We start from the raw sequence: 15,084 nt of genomic DNA on the forward strand, positions 1-15,084 counted from the left end.
GACATTTAATTGGCTTGTTGGTCTAGGGGTATGATTCTCGCTTTGGGTGCGAGAGGTCCCGGGTCCAAATCCCGGACGAGCCCAGAATATGTCTTTGGCTAATGTTGACTGTTTAAATAAGTGAGCCTAAAACAATGTTTCTTCCACAATTTAGCCACTGCCGTGCATATACCAGCATTGTAGCGTTTTGGCAAAAATGTAGCTGGTTCATCTTCTTAGCAGAACACCCAGCATTCTTTTATTGCTAAAAGATAACAACTTAATTCACATGCCAAACAAAGGTGAATTTCGTCAGGCAAACATCAAACGATGAGATGTTTTAATGGCTCGTTGGTCTAGGGGTATGAGTCTCGCTTCGGGTGCGAGAGGTCCCGGGTCCAAATCCCGGACAAGCCCAGAATATGTCTTTGGCTAGTGTTGACTGTTAAATTAAGTGAGCCAAAAACCTTGTCCCTTAAAACAATGTTTCTTCCACAATTTAGCCACTGCCGTGCATATACCAGCATTGTAACGTTTTGGCAAAAATGTAGCTGGTTCATCTTCGCAGAACACCCAGCATTCTTTTATTGCCAAAAGACAAAAACTTAATTCACATGCCAAACAATGGTGAATTTCGTCAGGCAAACATCAAACGATGAGATGTCTTAATGGCTCGTTGGTCTAGGGGTATTATTCTCGCTTTGGGTGCGAGAGGTCCCGGGTCCAAATCCCGGACGAGCCCAGAATATGTCTTTGGCTAATGTTGACTGTTTAAATAAGTGAGCCTAAAACAATGTTTCTTCCACAATTTAGCCACTGCCGTGCATATACCAGCATTGTAGCGTTTTGGCAAAAATGTAGCTGGTTCATCTTCTTAGCAGAACACCCAGCATTCTTTTATTGCTAAAAGATAACAACTTAATTCACATGCCTAACAAAGGTGAATTTCGTCAGGCAAACATCAAACGATGAGATGTTTTAATGGCTCGTTGGTATAGGGGTATGATTCTCGCTTCGGGTGCGAGAGGTCCCGGGTCCAAATCCCGGATGAGCCCAGAATATGTCTTTGGCTGGTGTTAACTGTTAAATTAAGCGAGCCAAAAACTTTGTCCCTTAAAACAATGTTTCTTCCACAATTTAGCCAATGTCATGCCCGTACCGGTGTTGTATCGTTTGGGCTAAAATGTAGTTTCTTAGCAGATTACCAACCATTTTTTCTGTGCCAAGACACGCCGACTTTATTCATATGCCTGACAATGGAGAATTTCGTCAGGCAGATATCAAATAATGAGACATTTAATTGGGTCGTTGGTCTAGGGGTATGATTCTCGCTTCGGGTGCGAGAGGTCCCGGGTCCAAATCCCGGACGAGCCCAAAATATGTCTTTGGCTGGTGTTAACTGTTAAATTAAGCGAGCCAAAAACTTTGTCCCTTAAAACAATGTTTCTTCCACAATTTAGCCAATGTCATGCCCGTACCGGTGTTGTATCGTTTGGGCTAAAATGTAGTTTCTTAGCAGATTACCAACCATTTTTTCTGTGCCAAGACACGCCGACTTTATTCATATGCCTGACAATGGAGAATTTCGTCAGGCAGATATCAAATAATGAGACATTTAATTGGGTCGTTGGTCTAGGGGTATGATTCTCGCTTAGGGTGCGAGAGGTCCCGGGTCCAAATCCCGGACGAGCCCAGAATATGTCTTTGGCTAGTGTTGACTGTTAAATTAAGTGAGCCAAAAACCTTGTCCCTTAAAACAATGTTTCTTCCACAATTTAGCCACTGCCGTGCATATACCAGCATTGTAACGTTTTGGCAAAAATGTAGCTGGTTCATCTTCGCAGAACACCCAGCATTCTTTTATTGCCAAAAGACAAAAACTTAATTCACATGCCAAACAATGGTGAATTTCGTCAGGCAAACATCAAACGATGAGATGTCTTAATGGCTCGTTGGTCTAGGGGTATGATTCTCGCTTTGGGTGCGAGAGGTCCGGGGTCCAAATCCCGGACGAGCCCAGAATATGTCTTTGGCTAATGTTGACTGTTTAAATAAGTGAGCCTAAAACAATGTTTCTTCCACAATTTAGCCACTGCCGTGCATATACCAGCATTGTAGCGTTTTGGCAAAAATGTAGCTGGTTCATCTTCTTAGCAGAACACCCAGCATTCTTTTATTGCTAAAAGATAACAACTTAATTCACATGCCTAACAAAGGTGAATTTCGTCAGGCAAACATCAAACGATGAGATGTTTTAATGGCTCGTTGGTATAGGGGTATGATTCTCGCTTCGGGTGCGAGAGGTCCCGGGTCCAAATCCCGGATGAGCCCAGAATATGTCTTTGGCTGGTGTTAACTGTTAAATTAAGCGAGCCAAAAACTTTGTCCCTTAAAACAATGTTTCTTCCACAATTTAGCCAATGTCATGCCCGTACCGGTGTTGTATCGTTTGGGCTAAAATGTAGTTTCTTAGCAGATTACCAACCATTTTTTCTGTGCCAAGACACGCCGACTTTATTCATATGCCTGACAATGGAGAATTTCGTCAGGCAGATATCAAATGATGAGACATTTAATTGGGTCGTTGGTCTAGGGGTATGATTCTCGCTTAGGGTGCGAGAGGTCCCGGGTCCAAATCCCGGACAAGCCCAGAATATGTCTTTGGCTAGTGTTGACTGTTAAATTAAGTGAGCCAAAAACCTTGTCCCTTAAAACAATGTTTCTTCCACAATTTATCCACTGCCGTGCATATACCAGCATTGTAGCATTTTGGCAAAAATGTAGCTGGCTCATCTTCGCAGAACACCCAGCATTCTTTTATTGCCAAAAGACAAAAACTTAATTCACATGCCAAACAATGGTGAATTTCGTCAGGCAAACATCAAACGATGAGATGTCTTAATGGCTCGTTGGTCTAGGGGTATGATTCTCGCTTCGGGTGCGAGAGGTCCCGGGTCCAAATCCCGGACGAGCCCAGAATATGTCTTTGGCTGGTGTTAACTGTTAAATTAAGCGAGCCAAAAACTTTGTCCCTTAAAACAATGTTTCTTCCACAATTTAGCCAATGTCATGCCCGTACCGGTGTTGTATCGTTTGGGCTAAAATGTAGTTTCTTAGCAGATTACCAACCATTTTTTCTGTGCCAAGACACGCCGACTTTATTCATATGCCTGACAATGGAGAATTTCGTCAGGCAGATATCAAATAATGAGACATTTAATTGGCTTGTTGGTCTAGGGGTATGATTCTCGCTTTGGGTGCGAGAGGTCCCGGGTCCAAATCCCGGACGAGCCCAGAATATGTCTTTGGCTAATGTTGACTGTTTAAATAAGTGAGCCTAAAACAATGTTTCTTCCACAATTTAGCCACTGCCGTGCATATACCAGCATTGTAGCGTTTTGGCAAAAATGTAGCTGGTTCATCTTCTTAGCAGAACACCCAGCATTCTTTTATTGCTAAAAGATAACAACTTAATTCACATGCCAAACAAAGGTGAATTTCGTCAGGCAAACATCAAACGATGAGATGTTTTAATGGCTCGTTGGTCTAGGGGTATGAGTCTCGCTTCGGGTGCGAGAGGTCCCGGGTCCAAATCCCGGACAAGCCCAGAATATGTCTTTGGCTAGTGTTGACTGTTAAATTAAGTGAGCCAAAAACCTTGTCCCTTAAAACAATGTTTCTTCCACAATTTAGCCACTGCCGTGCATATACCAGCATTGTAACGTTTTGGCAAAAATGTAGCTGGTTCATCTTCGCAGAACACCCAGCATTCTTTTATTGCCAAAAGACAAAAACTTAATTCACATGCCAAACAATGGTGAATTTCGTCAGGCAAACATCAAACGATGAGATGTCTTAATGGCTCGTTGGTCTAGGGGTATGATTCTCGCTTTGGGTGCGAGAGGTCCCGGGTCCAAATCCCGGACGAGCCCAGAATATGTCTTTGGCTAGTGTTGACTGTTAAATTAAGCAAGCCAAAAACTTTGTCCCTTAAAACAATGTTTCTTCCACAATTTAGCCAATGTCATGCCCGTACCGGTGTTGTATCGTTTGGGCTAAAATGTAGCTTCTTAGCAGATTACCAACCATTTTTTCTGTGCCAAGACACGCCGGCTTTATTCATATGCCTGACAATGGAGAATTTCGTCAGGCAGATATCAAATAATGAGACATTTAATTGGCTCGTTGGTCTAGGGGTATGATTCTCGCTTAGGGTGCGAGAGGTCCCGGGTCCAAATCCCGGACGAGCCCAGAATATGTCTTTGGCTAATGTTGACTGTTTAAATAAGTGAGCCAAAAACAATGTTTCTTCCACAATTTATCCACTGCCGTGCATATACCAGCATTGTAGCATTTTGGCAAAAATGTAGCTGGCTCATCTTCGCAGAACACCCAGCATTCTTTTATTGCCAAAAGACAAAAACTTAATTCACATGCCAAACAATGGTGAATTTCGTCAGGCAAACATCAAACGATGAGATGTCTTAATGGCTCGTTGGTCTAGGGGTATGATTCTCGCTTCGGGTGCGAGAGGTCCCGGGTCCAAATCCCGGACGAGCCCAGAATATGTCTTTGGCTGGTGTTAACTGTTAAATTAAGCGAGCCAAAAACTTTGTCCCTTAAAACAATGTTTCTTCCACAATTTAGCCAATGTCATGCCCGTACCGGTGTTGTATCGTTTGGGCTAAAATGTAGTTTCTTAGCAGATTACCAACCATTTTTTCTGTGCCAAGACACGCCGACTTTATTCATATGCCTGACAATGGAGAATTTCGTCAGGCAGATATCAAATAATGAGACATTTAATTGGCTTGTTGGTCTAGGGGTATGATTCTCGCTTTGGGTGCGAGAGGTCCCGGGTCCAAATCCCGGACGAGCCCAGAATATGTCTTTGGCTAATGTTGACTGTTTAAATAAGTGAGCCTAAAACAATGTTTCTTCCACAATTTAGCCACTGCCGTGCATATACCAGCATTGTAGCGTTTTGGCAAAAATGTAGCTGGTTCATCTTCTTAGCAGAACACCCAGCATTCTTTTATTGCTAAAAGATAACAACTTAATTCACATGCCAAACAAAGGTGAATTTCGTCAGGCAAACATCAAACGATGAGATGTTTTAATGGCTCGTTGGTCTAGGGGTATGAGTCTCGCTTCGGGTGCGAGAGGTCCCGGGTCCAAATCCCGGACAAGCCCAGAATATGTCTTTGGCTAGTGTTGACTGTTAAATTAAGTGAGCCAAAAACCTTGTCCCTTAAAACAATGTTTCTTCCACAATTTAGCCACTGCCGTGCATATACCAGCATTGTAACGTTTTGGCAAAAATGTAGCTGGTTCATCTTCGCAGAACACCCAGCATTCTTTTATTGCCAAAAGACAAAAACTTAATTCACATGCCAAACAATGGTGAATTTCGTCAGGCAAACATCAAACGATGAGATGTCTTAATGGCTCGTTGGTCTAGGGGTATGATTCTCGCTTTGGGTGCGAGAGGTCCCGGGTCCAAATCCCGGACGAGCCCAGAATATGTCTTTGGCTAGTGTTGACTGTTAAATTAAGCAAGCCAAAAACTTTGTCCCTTAAAACAATGTTTCTTCCACAATTTAGCCAATGTCATGCCCGTACCGGTGTTGTATCGTTTGGGCTAAAATGTAGCTTCTTAGCAGATTACCAACCATTTTTTCTGTGCCAAGACACGCCGGCTTTATTCATATGCCTGACAATGGAGAATTTCGTCAGGCAGATATCAAATAATGAGACATTTAATTGGCTCGTTGGTCTAGGGGTATGATTCTCGCTTAGGGTGCGAGAGGTCCAGGGTCCAAATCCCGGACGAGCCCAGAATATGTCTTTGGCTAATGTTGACTGTTTAAATAAGTGAGCCAAAAACAATGTTTCTTCCACAATTTATCCACTGCCGTGCATATACCAGCATTGTAGCATTTTGGCAAAAATGTAGCTGGCTCATCTTCGCAGAACACCCAGCATTCTTTTATTGCCAAAAGACAAAAACTTAATTCACATGCCAAACAATGGTGAATTTCGTCAGGCAAACATCAAACGATGAGATGTCTTAATGGCTCGTTGGTCTAGGGGTATGATTCTCGCTTCGGGTGCGAGAGGTCCCGGGTCCAAATCCCGGACGAGCCCAGAATATGTCTTTGGCTGGTGTTAACTGTTAAATTAAGCGAGCCAAAAACTTTGTCCCTTAAAACAATGTTTCTTCCACAATTTAGCCAATGTCATGCCCGTACCGGTGTTGTATCGTTTGGGCTAAAATGTAGTTTCTTAGCAGATTACCAACCATTTTTTCTGTGCCAAGACACGCCGACTTTATTCATATGCCTGACAATGGAGAATTTCGTCAGGCAGATATCAAATAATAAGACATTTAATTGGCTTGTTGGTCTAGGGGTATGATTCTCGCTTAGGGTGCGAGAGGTCCCGGGTCCAAATCCCGGACGAGCCCAGAATATGTCTTTGGCTAATGTTGACTGTTAAATTAAGTGAGCCAAAAACCTTGTCCCTTAAAACAATGTTTCTTCCACAATTTAGCCACTGCCGTGCATATACCAGCATTGTAACGTTTTGGCAAAAATGTAGCTGGTTCATCTTCGCAGAACACCCAGCATTCTTTTATTGCCAAAAGACAAAAACTTAATTCACATGCCAAACAATGGTGAATTTCGTCAGGCAAACATCAAACGATGAGATGTCTTAATGGCTCGTTGGTCTAGGGGTATGATTCTCGCTTCGGTGCGAGAGGTCCCGGGTCCAAATCCCGGACGAGCCCAGAATATGTCTTTGGCTGGTGTTAACTGTTAAATTAAGCGAGCCAAAAACTTTGTCCCTTAAAACAATGTTTCTTCCACAATTTAGCCAATGTCATGCCCGTACCGGTGTTGTATCGTTTGGGCTAAAATGTAGTTTCTTAGCAGATTACCAACCATTTTTTCTGTGCCAAGACACGCCGACTTTATTCATATGCCTGACAATGGAGAATTTCGTCAGGCAGATATCAAATAATAAGACATTTAATTGGCTTGTTGGTCTAGGGGTATGATTCTCGCTTAGGGTGCGAGAGGTCCCGGGTCCAAATCCCGGACGAGCCCAGAATATGTCTTTGGCTAATGTTGACTGTTAAATTAAGTGAGCCAAAAACCTTGTCCCTTAAAACAATGTTTCTTCCACAATTTAGCCACTGCCGTGCATATACCAGCATTGTAACGTTTTGGCAAAAATGTAGCTGGTTCATCTTCGCAGAACACCCAGCATTCTTTTATTGCCAAAAGACAAAAACTTAATTCACATGCCAAACAATGGTGAATTTCGTCAGGCAAACATCAAACGATGAGATGTCTTAATGGCTCGTTGGTCTAGGGGTATGATTCTCGCTTTGGTTGCGAGAGGTCCCGGGTCCAAATCCCGGACGAGCCCAGAATATGTCTTTGGCTAATGTTGACTGTTTAAATAAGTGAGCCTAAAACAATGTTTCTTCCACAATTTAGCCACTGCCGTGCATATACCAGCATTGTAGCATTTTGGCAAAAATGTAGCTGGCTCATCTTCGCAGAACACCCAGCATTCTTTTATTGCCAAAAGACAAAAACTTAATTCACATGCCAAACAATGGTGAATTTCGTCAGGCAAACATCAAACGATGAGATGTCTTAATGGCTCGTTGGTCTAGGGGTATGATTCTCGCTTCGGTGCGAGAGGTCCCGGGTCCAAATCCCGGACGAGCCCAGAATATGTCTTTGGCTGGTGTTAACTGTTAAATTAAGCGAGCCAAAAACTTTGTCCCTTAAAACAATGTTTCTTCCACAATTTAGCCAATGTCATGCCCGTACCGGTGTTGTATCGTTTGGGCTAAAATGTAGTTTCTTAGCAGATTACCAACCATTTTTTCTGTGCCAAGACACGCCGACTTTATTCATATGCCTGACAATGGAGAATTTCGTCAGGCAGATATCAAATAATAAGACATTTAATTGGCTTGTTGGTCTAGGGGTATGATTCTCGCTTAGGGTGCGAGAGGTCCCGGGTCCAAATCCCGGACGAGCCCAGAATATGTCTTTGGCTAATGTTGACTGTTAAATTAAGTGAGCCAAAAACCTTGTCCCTTAAAACAATGTTTCTTCCACAATTTAGCCACTGCCGTGCATATACCAGCATTGTAACGTTTTGGCAAAAATGTAGCTGGTTCATCTTCGCAGAACACCCAGCATTCTTTTATTGCCAAAAGACAAAAACTTAATTCACATGCCAAACAATGGTGAATTTCGTCAGGCAAACATCAAACGATGAGATGTCTTAATGGCTCGTTGGTCTAGGGGTATGATTCTCGCTTTGGTTGCGAGAGGTCCCGGGTCCAAATCCCGGACGAGCCCAGAATATGTCTTTGGCTAATGTTGACTGTTTAAATAAGTGAGCCTAAAACAATGTTTCTTCCACAATTTAGCCACTGCCGTGCATATACCAGCATTGTAGCATTTTGGCAAAAATGTAGCTGGCTCATCTTCGCAGAACACCCAGCATTCTTTTATTGCCAAAAGACAAAAACTTAATTCACATGCCAAACAATGGTGAATTTCGTCAGGCAAACATCAAACGATGAGATGTCTTAATGGCTCGTTGGTCTAGGGGTATGATTCTCGCTTCGGTGCGAGAGGTCCCGGGTCCAAATCCCGGACGAGCCCAGAATATGTCTTTGGCTGGTGTTAACTGTTAAATTAAGCGAGCCAAAAACTTTGTCCCTTAAAACAATGTTTCTTCCACAATTTAGCCAATGTCATGCCCGTACCGGTGTTGTATCGTTTGGGCTAAAATGTAGTTTCTTAGCAGATTACCAACCATTTTTTCTGTGCCAAGACACGCCGACTTTATTCATATGCCTGACAATGGAGAATTTCGTCAGGCAGATATCAAATAATAAGACATTTAATTGGCTTGTTGGTCTAGGGGTATGATTCTCGCTTAGGGTGCGAGAGGTCCCGGGTCCAAATCCCGGACGAGCCCAGAATATGTCTTTGGCTAATGTTGACTGTTAAATTAAGTGAGCCAAAAACCTTGTCCCTTAAAACAATGTTTCTTCCACAATTTAGCCACTGCCGTGCATATACCAGCATTGTAACGTTTTGGCAAAAATGTAGCTGGTTCATCTTCGCAGAACACCCAGCATTCTTTTATTGCCAAAAGACAAAAACTTAATTCACATGCCAAACAATGGTGAATTTCGTCAGGCAAACATCAAACGATGAGATGTCTTAATGGCTCGTTGGTCTAGGGGTATGATTCTTGCTTTGGGTGCGAGAGGTCCCGGGTCCAAATCCCGGACGAGCCCAGAATATGTCTTTGGCTAATGTTGACTGTTTAAATAAGTGAGCCTAAAACAATGTTTCTTCCACAATTTAGCCACTGCCGTGCATATACCAGCATTGTAGCGTTTTGGCAAAAATGTAGCTGGTTCATCTTCTTAGCAGAACACCCAGCATTCTTTTATTGCTAAAAGATAACAACTTAATTCACATGCCTAACAAAGGTGAATTTCGTCAGGCAAACATCAAACGATGAGATGTTTTAATGGCTCGTTGGTATAGGGGTATGATTCTCGCTTCGGGTGCGAGAGGTCCCAGGTCCAAATCCCGGACGAGCCCAGAATATGTCTTTGGCTGGTGTTAACTGTTAAATTAAGCGAGCCAAAAACTTTGTCCCTTAAAACAATGTTTCTTCCACAATTTAGCCAATGTCATGCCCGTACCGGTGTTGTATCGTTTGGGCTAAAATGTAGTTTCTTAGCAGATTACCAACCATTTTTTCTTTGCCAAGACACGCCGACTTTATTCATATGCCTGACAATGGAGAATTTCGTCAGGCAGATATCAAATAATGAGACATTTAATTGGGTCGTTGGTCTAGGGGTATGATTCTCGCTTAGGGTGCGAGAGGTCCCGGGTCCAAATCCCGGACAAGCCCAGAATATGTCTTTGGCTAGTGTTGACTGTTAAATTAAGTGAGCCAAAAACCTTGTCCCTTAAAACAATGTTTCTTCCACAATTTAGCCACTGCCGTGCATATACCAGCATTGTAACGTTTTGGCAAAAATGTAGCTGGTTCATCTTCGCAGAACACCCAGCATTCTTTTATTGCCAAAAGACAAAAACTTAATTCACATGCCAAACAATGGTGAATTTCGTCAGGCAAACATCAAACGATGAGATGTCTTAATGGCTCGTTGGTCTAGGGGTATGATTCTCGCTTTGGGTGCGAGAGGTCCCGGGTCCAAATCCCGGACGAGCCCAGAATATGTCTTTGGCTAGTGTTGACTGTTAAATTAAGCAAGCCAAAAACTTTGTCCCTTAAAACAATGTTTCTTCCACAATTTAGCCAATGTCATGCCCGTACCGGTGTTGTATCGTTTGGGCTAAAATGTAGCTTCTTAGCAGATTACCAACCATTTTTTCTGTGCCAAGACACGCCGGCTTTATTCATATGCCTGACAATGGAGAATTTCGTCAGGCAGATATCAAATAATAAGACATTTAATTGGCTTGTTGGTCTAGGGGTATGATTCTCGCTTAGGGTGCGAGAGGTCCCGGGTCCAAATCCCGGACGAGCCCAGAATATGTCTTTGGCTAATGTTGACTGTTAAATTAAGTGAGCCAAAAACCTTGTCCCTTAAAACAATGTTTCTTCCACAATTTAGCCACTGCCGTGCATATACCAGCATTGTAACGTTTTGGCAAAAATGTAGCTGGTTCATCTTCGCAGAACACCCAGCATTCTTTTATTGCCAAAAGACAAAAACTTAATTCACATGCCAAACAATGGTGAATTTCGTCAGGCAAACATCAAACGATGAGATGTCTTAATGGCTCGTTGGTCTAGGGGTATGATTCTCGCTTTGGGTGCGAGAGGTCCCGGGTCCAAATCCCGGACGAGCCCAGAATATGTCTTTGGCTAATGTTGACTGTTTAAATAAGTGAGCCTAAAACAATGTTTCTTCCACAATTTAGCCACTGCCGTGCATATACCAGCATTGTAGCATTTTGGCAAAAATGTAGCTGGCTCATCTTCGCAGAACACCCAGCATTCTTTTATTGCCAAAAGACAAAAACTTAATTCACATGCCAAACAATGGTGAATTTCGTCAGGCAAACATCAAACGATGAGATGTCTTAATGGCTCGTTGGTCTAGGGGTATGATTCTCGCTTCGGTGCGAGAGGTCCCGGGTCCAAATCCCGGACGAGCCCAGAATATGTCTTTGGCTGGTGTTAACTGTTAAATTAAGCGAGCCAAAAACTTTGTCCCTTAAAACAATGTTTCTTCCACAATTTAGCCAATGTCATGCCCGTACCGGTGTTGTATCGTTTGGGCTAAAATGTAGTTTCTTAGCAGATTACCAACCATTTTTTCTGTGCCAAGACACGCCGACTTTATTCATATGCCTGACAATGGAGAATTTCGTCAGGCAGATATCAAATAATAAGACATTTAATTGGCTTGTTGGTCTAGGGGTATGATTCTCGCTTAGGGTGCGAGAGGTCCCGGGTCCAAATCCCGGACGAGCCCAGAATATGTCTTTGGCTAATGTTGACTGTTAAATTAAGTGAGCCAAAAACCTTGTCCCTTAAAACAATGTTTCTTCCACAATTTAGCCACTGCCGTGCATATACCAGCATTGTAACGTTTTGGCAAAAATGTAGCTGGTTCATCTTCGCAGAACACCCAGCATTCTTTTATTGCCAAAAGACAAAAACTTAATTCACATGCCAAACAATGGTGAATTTCGTCAGGCAAACATCAAACGATGAGATGTCTTAATGGCTCGTTGGTCTAGGGGTATGATTCTCGCTTTGGGTGCGAGAGGTCCCGGGTCCAAATCCCGGACGAGCCCAGAATATGTCTTTGGCTAATGTTGACTGTTTAAATAAGTGAGCCTAAAACAATGTTTCTTCCACAATTTAGCCACTGCCGTGCATATACCAGCATTGTAGCGTTTTGGCAAAAATGTAGCTGGTTCATCTTCTTAGCAGAACACCCAGCATTCTTTTATTGCTAAAAGATAACAACTTAATTCACATGCCTAACAAAGGTGAATTTCGTCAGGCAAACATCAAACGATGAGATGTTTTAATGGCTCGTTGGTATAGGGGTATGATTCTCGCTTCGGGTGCGAGAGGTCCCAGGTCCAAATCCCGGACGAGCCCAGAATATGTCTTTGGCTGGTGTTAACTGTTAAATTAAGCGAGCCAAAAACTTTGTCCCTTAAAACAATGTTTCTTCCACAATTTAGCCAATGTCATGCCCGTACCGGTGTTGTATCGTTTGGGCTAAAATGTAGCTTCTTAGCAGATTACCAACCATTTTTTCTGTGCCAAGACACGCCGGCTTTATTCATATGCCTGACAATGGAGAATTTCGTCAGGCAGATATCAAATAATGAGACATTTAATTGGCTCGTTGGTCTAGGGGTATGATTCTCGCTTAGGGTGTGAGAGGTCCCGGATCCAAATCCCGGAAGAGCCCAGAATATGTCTTTGGCTAATGTTGACTGTTTAAATAAGTGAGCCAAAAACAATGTTTCTTCCACAATTTAGCCACTGCCGTGCATATACCAGCATTGTAGCATTTTGGCAAAAATGTAGCTGGCTCATCTTCGCAGAACACCCAGCATTCTTTTATTGCCAAAAGACAAAAACTTAATTCACATGCCAAACAATGGTGAATTTCGTCAGGCAAACATCAAACGATGAGATGTCTTAATGGCTCGTTGGTCTAGGGGTATGATTCTCGCTTCGGGTGCGAGAGGTCCCGGGTCCAAATCCCGGACGAGCCCAGAATATGTCTTTGGCTGGTGTTAACTGTTAAATTAAGCGAGCCAAAAACTTTGTCCCTTAAAACAATGTTTCTTCCACAATTTAGCCAATGTCATGCCCGTACCGGTGTTGTATCGTTTGGGCTAAAATGTAGTTTCTTAGCAGATTACCAACCATTTTTTCTGTGCCAAGACACGCCGACTTTATTCATATGCCTGACAATGGAGAATTTCGTCAGGCAGATATCAAATAATAAGACATTTAATTGGCTTGTTGGTCTAGGGGTATGATTCTCGCTTAGGGTGCGAGAGGTCCCGGGTCCAAATCCCGGACGAGCCCAGAATATGTCTTTGGCTAATGTTGACTGTTAAATTAAGTGAGCCAAAAACCTTGTCCCTTAAAACAATGTTTCTTCCACAATTTAGCCACTGCCGTGCATATACCAGCATTGTAACGTTTTGGCAAAAATGTAGCTGGTTCATCTTCGCAGAACACCCAGCATTCTTTTATTGCCAAAAGACAAAAACTTAATTCACATGCCAAACAATGGTGAATTTCGTCAGGCAAACATCAAACGATGAGATGTCTTAATGGCTCGTTGGTCTAGGGGTATGATTCTCGCTTTGGGTGCGAGAGGTCCCGGGTCCAAATCCCGGACGAGCCCAGAATATGTCTTTGGCTAATGTTGACTGTTTAAATAAGTGAGCCTAAAACAATGTTTCTTCCACAATTTAGCCACTGCCGTGCATATACCAGCATTGTAGCGTTTTGGCAAAAATGTAGCTGGTTCATCTTCTTAGCAGAACACCCAGCATTCTTTTATTGCTAAAAGATAACAACTTAATTCACATGCCTAACAAAGGTGAATTTCGTCAGGCAAACATCAAACGATGAGATGTTTTAATGGCTCGTTGGTATAGGGGTATGATTCTCGCTTCGGGTGCGAGAGGTCCCAGGTCCAAATCCCGGACGAGCCCAGAATATGTCTTTGGCTGGTGTTAACTGTTAAATTAAGCGAGCCAAAAACTTTGTCCCTTAAAACAATGTTTCTTCCACAATTTAGCCAATGTCATGCCCGTACCGGTGTTGTATCGTTTGGGCTAAAATGTAGTTTCTTAGCAGATTACCAACCATTTTTTCTTTGCCAAGACACGCCGACTTTATTCATATGCCTGACAATGGAGAATTTCGTCAGGCAGATATCAAATAATGAGACATTTAATTGGGTCGTTGGTCTAGGGGTATGATTCTCGCTTAGGGTGCGAGAGGTCCCGGGTCCAAATCCCGGACAAGCCCAGAATATGTCTTTGGCTAGTGTTGACTGTTAAATTAAGTGAGCCAAAAACCTTGTCCCTTAAAACAATGTTTCTTCCACAATTTAGCCACTGCCGTGCATATACCAGCATTGTAACGTTTTGGCAAAAATGTAGCTGGTTCATCTTCGCAGAACACCCAGCATTCTTTTATTGCCAAAAGACAAAAACTTAATTCACATGCCAAACAATGGTGAATTTCGTCAGGCAAACATCAAACGATGAGATGTCTTAATGGCTCGTTGGTCTAGGGGTATGATTCTCGCTTTGGGTGCGAGAGGTCCTGGGTCCAAATCCCGGACGAGCCCAGAATATGTCTTTGGCTAGTGTTGACTGTTAAATTAAGCAAGCCAAAAACTTTGTCCCTTAAAACAATGTTTCTTCCACAATTTAGCCAATGTCATGCCCGTACCGGTGTTGTATCGTTTGGGCTAAAATGTAGCTTCTTAGCAGATTACCAACCATTTTTTCTGTGCCAAGACACGCCGGCTTTATTCATATGCCTGACAATGGAGAATTTCGTCAGGCAGATATCAAATAATGAGACATTTAATTGGCTCGTTGGTCTAGGGGTATGATTCTCGCTTAGGGTGTGAGAGGTCCCGGATCCAAATCCCGGACGAGCCCAGAATATGTCTTTGGCTAATGTTGACTGTTTAAATAAGTGAGCCAAAAACAATGTTTCTTCCACAATTTAGCCACTGCCGTGCATATACCAGCATTGTAGCATTTTGGCAAAAATGTAGCTGGCTCATCTTCGCAGAACACCCAGCATTCTTTTATTGCCAAAAGACAAAAACTTAATTCACATGCCAAACAATGGTGAATTTCGTCAGGCAAACATCAAACGATGAGATGTCTTAATGGCTCGTTGGTCTAGGGGTATGATTCTCGCTTCGGGTGCGAGAGGTCCCGGGTCCAAATCCCGGACGAGCCCAGAATATGTCTTTGGCTGGTGTTAACTGTTAAATTAAGC

The 15,084-nt window shown here is 42.9% G+C and overlaps 27 non-coding genes across 27 annotated transcripts; all 27 read left to right on the forward strand.

The window, feature by feature from the left end:
- The first annotated feature begins 11 nt into the window (after nucleotides 1-11).
- Nucleotides 12-83, forward strand: trnap-ugg (transfer RNA proline (anticodon UGG)). Its single transcript has one exon. It is a non-coding gene; the product is annotated as a tRNA-Pro (tRNA).
- A 2,799-nt stretch (nucleotides 84-2,882) lies between these two features.
- trnap-cgg (transfer RNA proline (anticodon CGG)) lies at nucleotides 2,883-2,954 on the forward strand. Its single transcript has one exon. It is a non-coding gene; the product is annotated as a tRNA-Pro (tRNA).
- Nucleotides 2,955-3,201: 247 nt separating this feature from the next.
- On the forward strand, nucleotides 3,202-3,273 carry trnap-ugg (transfer RNA proline (anticodon UGG)). Its single transcript has one exon. It is a non-coding gene; the product is annotated as a tRNA-Pro (tRNA).
- A 566-nt stretch (nucleotides 3,274-3,839) lies between these two features.
- On the forward strand, nucleotides 3,840-3,911 carry trnap-ugg (transfer RNA proline (anticodon UGG)). The gene has a single exon. It is a non-coding gene; the product is annotated as a tRNA-Pro (tRNA).
- Nucleotides 3,912-4,158: 247 nt separating this feature from the next.
- trnap-agg (transfer RNA proline (anticodon AGG)) lies at nucleotides 4,159-4,230 on the forward strand. The gene has a single exon. It is a non-coding gene; the product is annotated as a tRNA-Pro (tRNA).
- A 238-nt stretch (nucleotides 4,231-4,468) lies between these two features.
- Nucleotides 4,469-4,540, forward strand: trnap-cgg (transfer RNA proline (anticodon CGG)). Its single transcript has one exon. It is a non-coding gene; the product is annotated as a tRNA-Pro (tRNA).
- Nucleotides 4,541-4,787: 247 nt separating this feature from the next.
- On the forward strand, nucleotides 4,788-4,859 carry trnap-ugg (transfer RNA proline (anticodon UGG)). The gene has a single exon. It is a non-coding gene; the product is annotated as a tRNA-Pro (tRNA).
- Nucleotides 4,860-5,425: 566 nt separating this feature from the next.
- On the forward strand, nucleotides 5,426-5,497 carry trnap-ugg (transfer RNA proline (anticodon UGG)). The gene has a single exon. It is a non-coding gene; the product is annotated as a tRNA-Pro (tRNA).
- A 247-nt stretch (nucleotides 5,498-5,744) lies between these two features.
- trnap-agg (transfer RNA proline (anticodon AGG)) lies at nucleotides 5,745-5,816 on the forward strand. Its single transcript has one exon. It is a non-coding gene; the product is annotated as a tRNA-Pro (tRNA).
- A 238-nt stretch (nucleotides 5,817-6,054) lies between these two features.
- trnap-cgg (transfer RNA proline (anticodon CGG)) lies at nucleotides 6,055-6,126 on the forward strand. Its single transcript has one exon. It is a non-coding gene; the product is annotated as a tRNA-Pro (tRNA).
- Nucleotides 6,127-6,373: 247 nt separating this feature from the next.
- Nucleotides 6,374-6,445, forward strand: trnap-agg (transfer RNA proline (anticodon AGG)). The gene has a single exon. It is a non-coding gene; the product is annotated as a tRNA-Pro (tRNA).
- A 571-nt stretch (nucleotides 6,446-7,016) lies between these two features.
- trnap-agg (transfer RNA proline (anticodon AGG)) lies at nucleotides 7,017-7,088 on the forward strand. Its single transcript has one exon. It is a non-coding gene; the product is annotated as a tRNA-Pro (tRNA).
- A 253-nt stretch (nucleotides 7,089-7,341) lies between these two features.
- On the forward strand, nucleotides 7,342-7,413 carry trnap-ugg (transfer RNA proline (anticodon UGG)). The gene has a single exon. It is a non-coding gene; the product is annotated as a tRNA-Pro (tRNA).
- Nucleotides 7,414-7,969: 556 nt separating this feature from the next.
- On the forward strand, nucleotides 7,970-8,041 carry trnap-agg (transfer RNA proline (anticodon AGG)). The gene has a single exon. It is a non-coding gene; the product is annotated as a tRNA-Pro (tRNA).
- Nucleotides 8,042-8,294: 253 nt separating this feature from the next.
- On the forward strand, nucleotides 8,295-8,366 carry trnap-ugg (transfer RNA proline (anticodon UGG)). The gene has a single exon. It is a non-coding gene; the product is annotated as a tRNA-Pro (tRNA).
- Nucleotides 8,367-8,922: 556 nt separating this feature from the next.
- Nucleotides 8,923-8,994, forward strand: trnap-agg (transfer RNA proline (anticodon AGG)). The gene has a single exon. It is a non-coding gene; the product is annotated as a tRNA-Pro (tRNA).
- Nucleotides 8,995-9,247: 253 nt separating this feature from the next.
- On the forward strand, nucleotides 9,248-9,319 carry trnap-ugg (transfer RNA proline (anticodon UGG)). The gene has a single exon. It is a non-coding gene; the product is annotated as a tRNA-Pro (tRNA).
- An 885-nt stretch (nucleotides 9,320-10,204) lies between these two features.
- Nucleotides 10,205-10,276, forward strand: trnap-ugg (transfer RNA proline (anticodon UGG)). Its single transcript has one exon. It is a non-coding gene; the product is annotated as a tRNA-Pro (tRNA).
- A 247-nt stretch (nucleotides 10,277-10,523) lies between these two features.
- Nucleotides 10,524-10,595, forward strand: trnap-agg (transfer RNA proline (anticodon AGG)). Its single transcript has one exon. It is a non-coding gene; the product is annotated as a tRNA-Pro (tRNA).
- A 253-nt stretch (nucleotides 10,596-10,848) lies between these two features.
- trnap-ugg (transfer RNA proline (anticodon UGG)) lies at nucleotides 10,849-10,920 on the forward strand. Its single transcript has one exon. It is a non-coding gene; the product is annotated as a tRNA-Pro (tRNA).
- Nucleotides 10,921-11,476: 556 nt separating this feature from the next.
- trnap-agg (transfer RNA proline (anticodon AGG)) lies at nucleotides 11,477-11,548 on the forward strand. Its single transcript has one exon. It is a non-coding gene; the product is annotated as a tRNA-Pro (tRNA).
- Nucleotides 11,549-11,801: 253 nt separating this feature from the next.
- On the forward strand, nucleotides 11,802-11,873 carry trnap-ugg (transfer RNA proline (anticodon UGG)). The gene has a single exon. It is a non-coding gene; the product is annotated as a tRNA-Pro (tRNA).
- Nucleotides 11,874-12,743: 870 nt separating this feature from the next.
- trnap-cgg (transfer RNA proline (anticodon CGG)) lies at nucleotides 12,744-12,815 on the forward strand. The gene has a single exon. It is a non-coding gene; the product is annotated as a tRNA-Pro (tRNA).
- A 247-nt stretch (nucleotides 12,816-13,062) lies between these two features.
- trnap-agg (transfer RNA proline (anticodon AGG)) lies at nucleotides 13,063-13,134 on the forward strand. The gene has a single exon. It is a non-coding gene; the product is annotated as a tRNA-Pro (tRNA).
- A 253-nt stretch (nucleotides 13,135-13,387) lies between these two features.
- trnap-ugg (transfer RNA proline (anticodon UGG)) lies at nucleotides 13,388-13,459 on the forward strand. Its single transcript has one exon. It is a non-coding gene; the product is annotated as a tRNA-Pro (tRNA).
- An 885-nt stretch (nucleotides 13,460-14,344) lies between these two features.
- Nucleotides 14,345-14,416, forward strand: trnap-ugg (transfer RNA proline (anticodon UGG)). Its single transcript has one exon. It is a non-coding gene; the product is annotated as a tRNA-Pro (tRNA).
- A 557-nt stretch (nucleotides 14,417-14,973) lies between these two features.
- Nucleotides 14,974-15,045, forward strand: trnap-cgg (transfer RNA proline (anticodon CGG)). The gene has a single exon. It is a non-coding gene; the product is annotated as a tRNA-Pro (tRNA).
- Nucleotides 15,046-15,084: the final 39 nt, after the last annotated feature.

The sequence above is a fragment of the Anarhichas minor genome, unplaced genomic scaffold (assembly GCF_050575085.1).
Source record: "Anarhichas minor isolate MPS153535 unplaced genomic scaffold, ASM5057508v1 ptg000025l, whole genome shotgun sequence".
NCBI classification, from domain to species: Eukaryota; Metazoa; Chordata; class Actinopteri; order Perciformes; family Anarhichadidae; genus Anarhichas; species Anarhichas minor.